Genomic DNA, 13,055 nt, shown 5'->3' with positions numbered 1-13,055 from the left:
TATCAACTCTATCATATGCCTTCTCCAGATCCATAAATGCTACATACAAATCCATTTGCTTTTCTAAGTATTTCTCACATACATTCTTCAAAGCAAACACCTGATCCACACATCCTCTACCACTTCTGAAACCACACTGCTCTTCCCCAATCTGATGCTCTGTACATGCCCTCACCCTCTCAATCAATACCCTCCCATATAATTTACCAGGAATACTCAACAAACTTATACCTCTGTAATTTGAGCACTCACTCTTATCCCCTTTGCCTTTGTACAATGGCACTATGCACGCATTCCGCCAATCCTCAGGCACCTCACCATGAGTCATACATACATTAAATAACCTTACCAACCAGTCAACAATACAGTCACCCCCTTTTTTAATAAATTCCACTGCAATACCATCCAAACCTGCTGCCTTGCCGGCTTTCATCTTCCGCAAAGCTTTTACTACCTCTTCTCTGTTTACCAAATCATTTTCCCTAACCCTCTCACTTTGCACACCACCTCGACCAAAACACCCTATATCTGCCACTCTATCATCAAACACATTCAACAAACCTTCAAAATACTCACTCCATCTCCTTCTCACATCACCACTACTTGTTATCACTTCCCCATTTGCGCCCTTCACTGAAGTTCCCATTTGCTCCCTCGTCTTACGCACTTTATTTACCTCCTTCCAGAACATCTTTTTATTCTCCCTAAAATTTAATGATACTCTCTCACCCCAACTCTCATTTGCCCTTTTTTTCACCTCTTGCACCTTTCTCTTGACCTCCTGTCTCTTTCTTTTATACATCTCCCACTCAATTGCATTTTTTCCCTGCAAAAATCGTCCAAATGCCTCTCTCTTCTCTTTCACTAATACTCTTACTTCTTCATCCCACCACTCACTACCCTTTCTAATCAACCCACCTCCCACTCTTCTCATGCCACAAGCATCTTTTGCGCAATCCATCACTGATTCCCTAAATACATCCCATTCCTCCCCCACTCCCCTTACTTCCATTGTTCTCACCTTTTTCCATTCTGTACTCAGTCTCTCCTGGTACTTCCTCACACAGGTCTCCTTCTCAAGCTCACTTACTCTCACCACCCTCTTCACCCCAACATTCACTCTTCTTTTCTGAAAACCCATACAAATCTTCACCTTAGCCTCCACAAGATAATGATCAGACATCCCTCCAGTTGCACCTCTCAGCACATTAACATCCAAAAGTCTCTCTTTCGCACGCCTGTCAATTAACACGTAATCCAATAACGCTCTCTGGCCATCTCTCCTACTTACATAAGTATACTTATGTATATCTCGCTTTTTAAACCAGGTATTCCCAATCATCAGTCCTTTTTCAGCACATAAATCTACAAGCTCTTCACCATTTCCATTTACAACACTGAACACCCCATGTATACCAATTATTCCCTCAACTGCCACATTACTCACCTTTGCATTCAAATCACCCATCACTATGACCCGGTCTCGTGCATCAAAACCACTAACACACTCATTCAGCTGCTCCCAAAACACTTGCCTCTCATGATCTTTCTTCTCATGCCCAGGTGCATATGCACCAATAATCACCCACCTCTCTCCATCAACTTTCAGTTTTACCCATATTAATCGAGAATTTACTTTCTTACATTCTATCACATACTCCCACAACTCCTGTTTCAGGAGTATTGCTACTCCTTCCCTTGCTCTTGTCCTCTCACTAACCCCTGACTTTACTCCCCAGACATTCCCAAACCACTCTTCCCCTTTACCCTTGAGCTTCGTTTCACTCAGAGCCAAAACATCCAGGTTCCTTTCCTCAAACATACTACCTATCTCTCCTTTTTTCACATCTTGGTTACATCCACACACATTTAGGCACCCCACTCTGAGCCTTCGAGGAGGATGAGCACTCCCCGCGTGACTCCTTCTTCTGTTTCCCATTTTAGAAAGTTAATACAAGGAGGGGAGGATTTCTGGCCCCCCGCTCCCGTCCCCTCTAGTCGCTTTTTACGACAGGCGAGGAATACGTGGGAAGTATTCTTTCACCCCTATCCCCAGGGATAATATACATATATATATACATATATATACACACACACACACACATACATACGCACATATACACACACACACATATATATATATATATATATATATATATATATATATATATATATATATATATATATATATATATATATATATATATATATATATATATAAGAAAAAAAACCATGCGGCTTTGACAGTCTTGTAATAATGGACACAAACTCAGAGGCATTGATTTTACTTCGATACCATGATTAACATTTTGGAATGAATTACTGTAATATTAAAGTGGTTAGAAACAGCACCATAGATACGTTTATAGTCATGCTTGAATCCTTCGCTTTAAGTTTTCCACTGACTTTAGCTGCACCTCCTTATGCTCAAATCATGTGTGTGCTTTTCATTCCTACTAATCTTGGTTTCTATTTCTATTATCACAAACAAATGGGAAAGGACCTGTCATTCGACAATACTTAATTCCTTTGGACTGAAAGTGTTTATGTGATGCCTGTTACATACCCTGGATACGTTTGTTTATTGCCTGTTTGACATGCTGGTTGTTTGTTTGCCACCTACTTTACTTACTTGATACGCTGGATGTGTTTGTTTGGTTTCTGTTTGATACGCTGGATATGTTTGTTTGCTACCAGATAGAGGTATTGGATAATTTTTTTGTGATTCCTGGTTAGTAGAATAGACATTTCTGTGTACTATCTGATTGATACGCAGAATATTTGTTTTTTTCTGCCTGACCGATAATGCTGGATACATCTATTTACTGTCGAACAAATGTGTTGGAAATGATTTGGTGCTGCCTACTTGGTACGCTAGATATGTTTGTATGTTGTCTGGATCTGCGTTGGATATGTTTGTGTGGTGCTCAAGTTGTACGTCGACTTGACAACAGACAAATGTTTATATATAGTTGCAAACGTGTGAACGTTTTCTCGTCTATTGCATTGTACCCAACATAGGTATGATGTTCAACTTTTTAAAGTTGAAATTACTAACCATGAACAGAAACCTGATGTAATATCGAAAATAATTGCTAGAACTAACAGTAATGTAATAACTACATATTTATATGTAGGTGCATACGTTTTAATTACTTTAGCCACTGCCATTATATTAAGGACCCAAAACATAAATAACCATTTCTTAGGTCTCCCTAAATGACGAAATACAAGAGAATTAAAGTATTGCCTGTTAAATAAACATGTAATACTGTAGAAAACCTAGAGGGTTAATGAAAACTGACGCCAGTTTTATAACTAATAGAATATAACGAAATTGTTACTGATGGATTTCTCATTCGTCAGAGTTGATAAGTGTTAGAGTTTAGGTGTAGCACCTCTGATTCCATCAGTTATTAGGTTTTCGTATGTGGAAAAGGCTGTGAAGAGAAACTTTCATTGAAATCTTGCAAATAGGGAACACTTCGACTTCATTTTCTAATGTTTTCATGTATAATGTGAGGACTAGAAAAGTGACCATCCTACAGATAGCTGACCAAAAACTTGCTTGCTTGGATTCTGTTGTTTTTGTCTGGTAAATAAGTTGTCACAGAGAGGTGTTGAAGTTGTAACAAGTTGGCTGTAGGATATGCTTATTTTTCTTTCTTATTTATGCATCACAGTCATTATCAACACTCATCATAATGGTGGAATCGAATCGGATGTTGTCTGAGTTTTGCAAGTATGTCTAGTGGGTTCAGGTGTCTATATGAATATGACTCAGATTCCTCAATTTATGGCCAATTGAACTCACTTTTTACATTCCAAACCAACTAAAAGACAGTGGAGATAAGTGGAGTACATGTTTTTGTAAGTAGATTTAATTTTATGGAGAATTTCACAGATGCAGTCTTTAACATAAAAAGTGCATATTACTTGATTTCCACATTTTATGATCATCTAACCCCTCCCTTTCTCTGTCCCTTATGACCCCAGCACTAAGGTTAGTAAATCAAAATCCCACACCCTGATAGCATTCTTTTGTTGTACCAGAAAAGGTTTCATTATAATAGAAATAAGATGTACCTGTAAAAGTGGTGTCCTTTTTCTTGACTTAATCAGAATTTGTTTATATTAGTAATCTATCTATCTATATCTCTGACGACTGTTCCATTTGGAACTTCCTCAGAGGGGTGGCCATGGCAACAGTCTCCATTACTAAAGAACTCCAGTGTCGCTTCTTAGTCTTTATTGCTTCACCCTTAATGGGCCACAGGTAAAGGGCAAGTGTAGTGCAGTGTTTACAGAGACTCTTACCTTATGTTCATAACGACTACTTCTGTCTAATGCTCCTACATGCTACTTCTACCTAATTTTTCCACCTAATGATCTTGCCTAAATGTTCCCACCTACTACTTTTACCTACTGCTCCTATCATTTTGCCAAAAGGCAGGGCTAGTGCATAGTGCTCAGCACAGGAAAATTAGAGCTATGAAGAATAAGCATGCATGAATCAAGTGTTGTCAAGTGTTACATTTGACAAGGAGAGATTGTACGTAGTGGATAAAATGCCAGTAGTCCACATGTTAGTGAGATAGAGAGAAAAGAAAGTTTCTTGGGTCAGGAGTGCAACTTGACACCCACTAAAGTGCTGGCTCACAGAGTAGATGTCACTAACTCTCCTGATACCCAGACGGGTAGTACTGTTAATATACCTCCGTGGTCGTTGGCTGCCTACTGACTACTATCTACATATATTCGTAGTGTTCCTTTGTAAATTTTTATGATTTTCTTTTGTAATTTCATATCATTGTTGTGGCAATCTACATCCCAATCCCACTGTGTAGTGGTATGTGATTTTTTACTGGTTTGTTCATCATACAGAGGTTTAGTATTCCTAGTGAAAGAGGGACCAGCATCACCTTTCTTTGTATATTCTCAGAGGAAAGGTCATTTACATTCTTGTGGATGTCATCAAAGTAGCTACTAGCTTATAGGAAATGTGCCATGGCAGACAGCAACAAATATGAATATCGTTATATCCTTTCTCTTTTGAAAGAGATAGTATTTTACTGTATGATTATACATTTACTTAGAAAATACTTGTTTATTGCAAAAATGTAATAGGGTTGTAATATATTTTAGTAATTATACTGAAAGAGATTATTTATGGCACAATTATAAAAGTATTCTTATGTAATTACATATTTACTTAGTAACAATGTAATCCTTGAATATAGTGGGAAGCACACTTCTAGTTAGTGTCAGGATACCAAGTAACTTTACCTGCTGCACCCTGCCCTGGTCCAACTTGCTTCTTGGCACATTCACATCTTTATTTATAGTGTCCTCTAAACCTGAGTCTATCTATAACTCTATAACAATTTATACATTTCTTGTCACACTGACTCATTGTTTTTCTTCATTGTCTGGGTCTCATTCACATGTTTTTCTCAAGTGCTGCCTGTTGTTGTACAGGTCTTGTCTATGAGAGTATTTTGTTAGATCCTTACTATGTCTTCTTAGCTGTCTTATTTTAGTACCATGCACTTTGAAAATGCTTGAGTCTTCTTTTTCTTTTGCAAATGAGACATCTATCCTTTGCAGCTTTAGGAGCACAGATGACATTAGTAGCAATGTTCCAAATCATTCTTCCAAGGTTCTGTAGAGCTGGATCATTTTTATATCCTGTGTAGGGTTGTTTTTCTAGTTCAGTGTTGCCATATATTGATCATTTCCTCTGGTCACAACCTTCCTGGTAAGTTTTGACAGCTAATTCAGCCATTCCGTTTGACTGAGGGTACTTAGGACTGCTTGTCTTATGCTGAAAATCATACTTGTCTGTAATGTATATGAACTGATAAATTGTGGTCCTTTGTCACTGATAAGCACTAATGGAATCCCATGTCTTGCAAAGTGAGCTTTCAGGATTCTGATGATCCTTGTCGACTCAAACACATGAACTTCCCAAAATTGCTGAAGTAAAAAGTTCTAATTCCTCATCTCAAACAAATCAACAACTACTCTCTCCCATGGTTTGTCTGCACTCTCATGAAACATTAAGGTTTCTTTATGTTGGGCACTGTTGAATCAGTTGGCTATTACACACTGGGCAACATGCTCTTTGATTTCAGTATTCATACTCGGCCATTATGCCCATTCCCTTGCACACCTCGGATAACCTTCTACACCTGTTTAAGTCAAGTGTATTGCCTTCTTGATCTCAGCATGCAAAGCAATGGTGACATCACATAGCCATGCCTCACACCTACATGTATCCCAAAACTTTCACTCAGCTCTCTATCCACTTTTACACACGCATATCAGCCATAATCCCATCCACTCTGGGTGTCTTTCCTACCTTCAGCCTCATTATTGCCTTTCTTATCTCCCTTTTTTCCTATATTCATATTTATCATACTTTGTCGCAGTCTCCCGTGTTAGCAAGGTAGCACAAGGAAACAGACGAAAGAATGGCCCAACCCACCCACATACACATATATATACATACACATCCACACATGCACATATACATACCTATACATCTCAATGTATACATATACATACATACAGACATATACATTTATACACATGTACATAATTCATACTTGCTGCCTTTATTAATTCCTGTTGCCACCCCGCCACACATGAAATTATTTGAAATGACACCCCCTCCCCCTGCATGTGTGCAAGGTAGTGCTAGGAAAAGACAACAAAGGCCACATTCGTTCACACTCAGTCTCTAGCTGTTATGTATAATGCACCGAAACCACAGCTCCCTTTCCACATCCAGGCCCCACAAAACTTTCCATGGTTTACCTCAGACGCTTCACATCCCCTGGTTCAATCCAGTGACAGCATGCCGAACCTGGTATACCACATCATTCCAGGTTACTCTATTCCTTGCATGCCTTTCACCTCCCCTGCATGTTCAGGCCCCGATCGCCCAAAATCTTTTTCACTCCATCTTTCCACCTCCAATTTGGTCTCCCACTTCTCCTCGTTCCCTCTACCCCTGACACATATCCTCTTTGTCAGTCTTTCCTCACCCATTCTCTCCGTGTGACCAGACCATTTCAATACACCCTCTTCTGCTCTCTCAACTACACTTTTTGCTATCACACATATCTCTTATCCTTTCATTACTTAATCAAACCACCTCACACCACATATTGGCCTCAGACATCTCATTTCCAACACATCCACCCTCCTCCACACAACTCTGTCTATAGCCTATGCCTCGCAACCATATAACATTGTTGAAACCACTATTCCTTCAAACATCCCATTTTTGCTTTCCGAGATAATGTTCTCGCCTTCCACACATTCTTCAACGCTCCCAGCACATTCACCTCCTCCCCCACCCTGTGACTCACTTCAACTTCCATGGTTCCATCCGCTGCCAAATCCACTCCCAGATATCTAAAACACTTCACTTCCTCCAGTTTTTCTCCATTCAGACTTACCCCCCAATTGACTTGTCCCTCAACCCTACTGTACCTAATAACCTTGCTCTTGTTCACATTTACTCTAAGCTTTCTTCTTTCACACACTTTACCAAACTGCAGTTTCTCACTTGATTCAGCCACCAGCGCTGTATCATCAGTGAACAACAACTGACTCACTTTCCAAGCCCTCTCATCCCTTTTTTCTATAGGCTCCTTTACCTTTATCCTCTTCCTTACATACCCATGCGTGTAACAACTGCTGCCTCTCCTCCTACATTCATCAGTTCTTCAAAATTCTCTTTCCTTCTTCCTTTCAGTTCCTCCTCTTGATTCAACAACTCCCCTTCCTTACTTATCACATCAGCATTTCCAGTCTTACATCTGCCTCTTTCCTTTTTCGCCTCTTTCCAGCATAGATTCTTATTTCCCCAAAAGTTTTCGTATGATTTCCTTCCAAAATCTTCATCTACTCTTTCTTTGCTCCCTCTATCAGCTTCTTAAGATTCTACTTACATATTATGTATTCTTCCCTCCTCCTATGCTGAACTTCCACAATCACATTCCTATCAAGCACTGTATCACATGCATTTTTTTTCTCTTCCTTGGCATTTTTAATGTCTTCTGTCCACCATTCATTGCCCTTTTTATTTCTATATATCACTACCTTGTATCCAACTACTGACTCTACAACCGTTGATAGTATTTCTCGAAACATTTTAAACACCTCATTCACACATGCATGTCCTCCATGCATCGCCCTTTTCATTTCTATATATCACTGCCTTGTATCCAACTACTGATTCTACAACCGTTAATAGTATTTCTCTAAACATTTTAAACATCTCATATACACATGACTGCACTCATACATTCACTGCACTTCCATCTAGGCTTTCAGTTACCTTCCTTTCATACTCCTCCCAGCATTTTTTCTGATTTATCTTCTTGCTTGTCAACACTTTTACCTCTCCATTCTTCCTTACACCATACCTCTACTTCTCCTCATCCCCACAAGGATCACAAAATGGTCAGAGTCTCCAAAGAATCCTCTCTTGCACAGCCATTTCTCAATATCTCATCCACTGCCACGTAGTTGGTTAAAGCTTTTTGCTCTTCTCTTCCGTAATTCCTCATCCAAGTATGTCTGTAGATCATTTTGTGTTAAAAAAAAGGTTTTTGCAAGGAATAAACCCCTCTCAGCACAAATATCCACCAGATAACTTCCATTCTCATTTACTCCAGGCACTCCTCATTTACCAACTATCTCACCAATTTCATCACATCCCACTTTTGCATTCATATCACCCAATATGGCCACATTTCTCTCATTCTCAAGACTGTTTATACAGTCATTCAAATTTCTCCAGAAAAGCTTCATTTCATCCTTACCTTGTACAGTCTTCATATTCACAGGCGCATATACACATAACCATGCATACTTTGCAATCCCAATCTTTCCTTTCACTACACTATTCTTGACCCATTCCATCCATGCTCTGGAATACCTTCCCGTACTCTTAGTCATAGCAGAATTGCACATCCTTCTTTTCCTCTTCCCTGATAATTTTCACTCATTCCCGTTCATACCACTGCATTTATGGATGGAGTTATAAGAGAGATGAAAGCAAAACTAGAGAAAAGGGGTGCAGAGATGGAGTGTGGCAGTGATATATAGTACTTAGTGGCAAACTTGTTTGTGGATGACATTGTATTGCTTGCTGAGAGTGAAGAGGAGTTGTAGAGGGTTGTGTGTTTTATGATGTGTAAGCATAGGCAATTGAAGGTAAATGCAAGTAAAAGTAATGGTATTTGAAAGGAAACAGAGTGAAAGTATAGATTTTGTAAATCTAGATAGAGTGAAAGAAGAAAGTGTACTAGATTTTGCTTTGGATATGGGAGCAAAAGACTGTAAGAACAGAGAGAATTTAAGTATCTAGGAGCTGTCTTGTGTAAGTCTGGTGATATGGAAGGAGAGATAAGGGAGAGAGCAGTACAGAATAGAGGAGTCATTGGGTCCCTTATAAGAATAACGAAGGGTAGAGGTGTAAGTATGAAAGTGAAGAAAGGATTAAGGGACAGCATAGTCCTCCCAACCCTGACCTATGCAGCTAAAACATGGACATGGAATGAGTCACAAAGGTCGAGAATCTAGGCTGTGGAAATGAGCTATTTGAGAAGAGCATGTAGTGTGACTTGATAGAATGAATAAAGAAATGAAGAGGTGTATGGGAGATGTGATATGGAAGGGGAGTGAATTGTGGAGTGGTAGAATGGGTGAAACGTAATACTTTGAGATGGTTTGGGCATGTGGAAAGAATGCAAGATTTGGAGTTTACAAGGAGAGTGTATAGTAGTACAACTAAAAGGGTTGGTGTGAGTGGAAGATCACCTGTGACATGGGCAAATAGAGTGGAGGAATACTTAAGGGAGAGAAATAGAGAAAGAATACATGGAATGATGTATGTGAGGGAGGCATGTAAGGACAGTGATAATTGGTGACTAGCTGTGGTTACCTCTCGATTGGAGTTCTCAGAGGAACAGGTGTCAGAAATATGGATAGATAGGCACACAAAGCATGAGGTGTGAGTATCCTATCTCTTTTGAATATCAAACTATTTTGTGTTGAGAACTCATCTCTTGAACAAAATAAGGTAGGGGCTAGTTTCAAACCACCTAGCAAATATGGTTTCCAAGACCGAATTCACTGTCTCATCACTTGCTGTTGCTCTTTTATTCACTTCAGACACTCTGGCCTGGTGGGTAAAAAAGATATTTTATTTATTTATATATTATACTTTGTTGCTGTCTCCCACGTTAGCGAGGTAGCACAAGGAAACAGACAAAGGAATGGCCCAACCCACCCACATACACATGTATGTACACACACGTCCACATACATACCTATACATCTCAGCGTATACATATATATACATACACACAGAGACATACATATATACACATGTAAGTAATTCATACTGTCTCTCTTTATTCATTCCCGTCAGCCACCCCGCCACACATGAAATGAAAACTCCCTCCCCCTGCATGTCCGCGAGGTAGCACTAGGAAAAGACAACGAAGGCCACATTCGTTCACACTCAGTCTCTAGCTGTCATGTATAATGCACCGAAACCACAGCTCCCTTTCCACATCCAGGCCCCACAGAACATTCCATGGTTTACCCCAGATGCTTCACATGCCCTGGTTTACTCCATTGACAGCACGTCGACCCCGGTATACCACATCATTCCAATTCACTCTATTCCTTGCACGCCTTTCACCCTCGTGCATGTTCAGGCCTCGATCACTCAAAATCTTTTTCATTCCATCTTTCCACTTCCAATTTGGTCTTCCATTTCTCCTCGTTCCCTCCACCTCTGACACATATATCCTCTTTGTCAATCTTTCCTCACCCATTCTCTCCATGTGACCAAACCATTTCAGAACACTCTCCTCTGCTCTCTCAACCACACTCTTTTTATTACCACACATCTCTCTTACCCTTTCATTACTTACTCGATCAAACCACCTCACACCACATATTGAAGTCAAACATCTCATTTCCAACACATCCACCCTCCTCCGCCCAACCCTATCTATCGCCCACGCCTCGCAACCATATAACATTGTTGGAACCACTATTCCTTAAAACATACCCATTTTTGCTTTTGAAGATAACGTTCTCGACTTCCACAAATTTTTCAACGCTCCCAGAGCTTTTGCCCCCCTCCCCCACCCTATGATTCATTTCCGCTTCCATGGTTCCATCTGCTGCCAAATCCATTCCCAGATATCTAAAACACTTCACTTCCACCAGTTTTTCTCCATTCAAACTTACCTCCCAATTGACTTGTCCCTTAACCCTACTGTACCTAATAACCTTGCTCTTATTCACATTTACTCTCAGCTTTCTTCTTTGGCACACTTTACCAAACTCAATCACCAGCTTCTGCAGTTTCTCACAAGAATCAGCCACCAGCGCTGTATCATCAGTGAACAACAATTGACTCACTTCCCAAGCTCTCTCATCCACAACAGACTGCATACTCGCCCCTCTTTCCAAAACTCTTGATTTCACCTCCCTTACAATCCCATCCATAAACAAATTAAACAATCATGGAGAAATCACACACCCCTGCTGCAAACCAACATTCACTGAGAACCAATCACTTTCCTCTCTCCCTACATGTACACATGCCTTACATCCTCGATAAAAACTTTTCACTGCTTCTAACAACTTGCCTCCCACACCATACATGCTTAATACCTTACAAAGAGCATCTCTATCAACCCTATCATATGCCTTCTCCAGATCCATAAATGCTACATACAAATCCATTTGCTTTTCTAAGTATTTCTCACATACATTCTTCAAAGCAAACACCTGATCCACACATCCTCTACCACTTCTGAAACCATACTGCTCTTCCCCAATCTGATGCTCTGTACATGCCTTCACCCTTTCAATCAATACCCTCCCATATAATTTCTCAGGAATACTAAACAAACTTTTACCTCTGTAATTTGAGCACTCACTTTTATCCCCTTTGCCTTTGTACAGTGGCACTATGCAAGCATTCCTCCAATCCTCGGGCACCATACCATGAGTCATATATACATTAAATAACCTTACCAACCAGTCAACAATACAGTCACCCCCTTTTTTAATAAATTCCACTGCAATACAATCCAAACCCGCTGCCTTGCCAGCTTTCATCTTCCGCAAAGCTTTTACTTCCTCTTCCCTATTTACCAAATCATTCTCCCTAACCCTCTAACTTTGCACACCACCTCGACCAAAACACCTTGTATCTGCCACTCTATCATCAAACACATTCAACAAACCTTCAAAATATTCACTCCTTCTCCTTCTCACCTCCCCATTTGCCCCCTTCACTGATGTTCCCATTTGTTCCCTTGTCTTACACACTTTATTTACCTCCTTCCAAAACATCTTTTTATTCTCCCTAAAATTTAATGATACTCTCTCACCCCAACTCTCATTTGCCCTCTTTTTCACCTCTTGCACAAACTTTCTCTTGACCTCCTGCCTCTTTCTTTTATACATCTTCCAGTCATTTGCATTATTTCCCTGCAAAAATCATCCAAATGCCTCTCTCTTCTCTTTCACTAATAATCATACTTCTTCATCCCACCACTCACTACCCTTTCTAATCTGCCCACCTCCCATGCTTCTCGTACCACAAGCACCTTTTGCGCAAGCCATCACTGCTTCCGTAAATGCATCCCATTCCTCTCCCACACCCCTTACGTCCTTTGTTCTCACCTTTTTCCATTCTGTACTCAGTCTCTCCTGGTACTTCCTCACACAAGTCTCCTTCCCAAGCTCACTTACTCTCACCACTCTCTTCACTCCAACATTCTCTCTTCTTTTCTGAAAACTTCTACAAGTCTTCACTTTTGCCTTCACAAAATAATGATCAGACATCCCTCCAGTTGCACCTCTCAGCAACTATCAATTAACACGTAATCCAATAACACTCTCTGGCCATCTCTCCTACTTACATACGTATGCTTATGTATATCTCTCTTTTTAAACCAGGTATTCCCTGTCACCAGTCCTTTTTCAGCACATAAATCTACAAGCTC

The 13,055-nt window shown here is 40.1% G+C and overlaps 1 protein-coding gene across 6 annotated transcripts in view; it reads left to right on the top strand.

Moving 5' to 3' along the window:
* Positions 1-2,908: 2,908 nt before the first annotated feature.
* The window catches only part of LOC139757307 (uncharacterized), a 268,133-nt gene continuing 257,986 nt past the window's right edge, over positions 2,909-13,055 (top strand). For 2 of the 6 annotated variants that reach the window (XM_071677699.1, XM_071677694.1), the window contains exon 1: positions 2,909-3,021. The gene's annotated coding sequence lies outside the window, so the exon portion shown is untranslated. Of the gene's footprint in view, positions 3,022-3,358; positions 3,596-4,220; positions 4,277-13,055 lie in introns of those variants that run through there. The other 4 variants (XM_071677695.1, XM_071677700.1, XM_071677696.1 and 1 more) reach the window with 4 other exon arrangements.

The sequence above is a fragment of the Panulirus ornatus genome, chromosome 25, assembly GCF_036320965.1.
Source record: "Panulirus ornatus isolate Po-2019 chromosome 25, ASM3632096v1, whole genome shotgun sequence".
Classification (NCBI taxonomy): domain Eukaryota; kingdom Metazoa; phylum Arthropoda; class Malacostraca; order Decapoda; family Palinuridae; genus Panulirus; species Panulirus ornatus.
Note: the sequence above shows the minus strand (reverse complement) of the source record. Positions and strands in the feature narration are given on the sequence as shown.